This window comes from Stegodyphus dumicola, chromosome 4, assembly GCF_044657685.1.
Source record: "Stegodyphus dumicola isolate Sdum_Otavi_A_Nest chromosome 4, ASM4465768v1".
Taxonomy (NCBI): Eukaryota; Metazoa; Arthropoda; class Arachnida; order Araneae; family Eresidae; genus Stegodyphus; species Stegodyphus dumicola.
The window spans coordinates 14,834,465-14,835,818 of record NC_140771.1 but is presented as its reverse complement, the minus strand read 5'-3'; the positions used below and the strand labels follow the sequence as shown (position 1 = coordinate 14,835,818).

Below are 1,354 nucleotides of genomic sequence, written 5' to 3'. Positions count from 1 at the left end.
AGAAATTTATTTTTACTTTAGAACACGTCAGACTTTAAATTAATATTTGTTTTGCATGTACAATTTTTAATATATTGATAAACGAAAATAAAGGCTTGCAGTCTCAAAAGAATGTCCCATTAATGGCGATAAATGACTTTTTGTAGCACCCAATCTTCTTGGTAAAGAAATAGGGGACAGGAAACGTCGCGCAGTTCGTGGATTAGATGACAGGGGGGACGGGGATCTTCGATCAAATTTGGCGCAATTCGTACCCTACCGATTTTATATTACACCCAAAGCAGCCTTTTCTTCATTAAGACACACATGCATGTTTCAAGAGCATTTGGGCTAAAAATATTTTATAGCAGCATATAGCTTTAAAATTTCCGATAGATAAAGAGCACTTATGTTACATGCATAAAAAGCTGTAAATGTTCATGACATTATTGATTGGATATATTACAAATTAAACGTATTTTGTTTTAAATCAAGTAGACACATTCATAAAAATGAAAATAAAGATATAAATCACTAAAAACATTCTTTTATTATTTTTATATTGCACACTTTGTTAATGAAAAAATATTTTCTTTACTTCACACAAGGAAATAAAAAAAGAAAAAAAGGTGACATTAAAAAATTAATTAATATTCTTTTAAAAACAGAAGGGAAACACGCCAAAGTGAAACATTAAATTAGCAAAGTTTTATGAATTTTAAAGTTCTATGAATCAAGTCAAAGTTTAACATTTATTCCCAACATATTTATATGGGTGTTGTAAATAAGGAAAAATACTCGTATTTTTACAAATCACCTTAAAATATGCAGCAAAATAAATAAGAAAATTTTAAATTCGAAGAAAATAATAAATCAGATTTATTACTGAAATCAGTTAGGTTGCTGTTTGTTTTTTCCGCTGACAAAATTCTAATATTAAAAAATAAATAAATAAATAAAAAATTAACGAAAGGAGAGGCACCGAAATTTTTCACCAACACTTTCATACAAGTAATGTATGCCAATAAAACCGCTTTTTTCCCAAAAAATTTTATTTGGTTCCGCCCGGGATCGAACCGGGGACCTTCTGCGTGTAAAGCAGATGTGATAACCACTACACCACAGAACCCGTCAAACGTAGGTCAAATATTTCTCTTCTGCTGACAAAAATATGTTAAATGTAAATAAGGAAAAATATTCGTATCTTTAAATTCCTACTGTTAGTTCAGACTCTAACTATATCTTGTTCTAATTTCTTTCGTTAATAAAATGCTTTTTATTCATCCACTCAAGTTCAAATACATTTTTTTTAAACTTGTGGTGGATGACGCTTGATGTTAATATAGTTTTTTTCACATATTAAAATCAATTCCTA

The 1,354-nt window shown here is 29.0% G+C and overlaps 1 non-coding gene across 1 annotated transcript; it reads right to left on the bottom strand.

The window, feature by feature from the left end:
• Positions 1 to 1,035: 1,035 nt before the first annotated feature.
• TRNAV-UAC (transfer RNA valine (anticodon UAC)) lies at positions 1,036 to 1,108 on the bottom strand. The gene has a single exon. It is a non-coding gene; the product is annotated as a tRNA-Val (tRNA).
• Between the last annotated feature and the right edge of the window lie 246 nt (positions 1,109 to 1,354).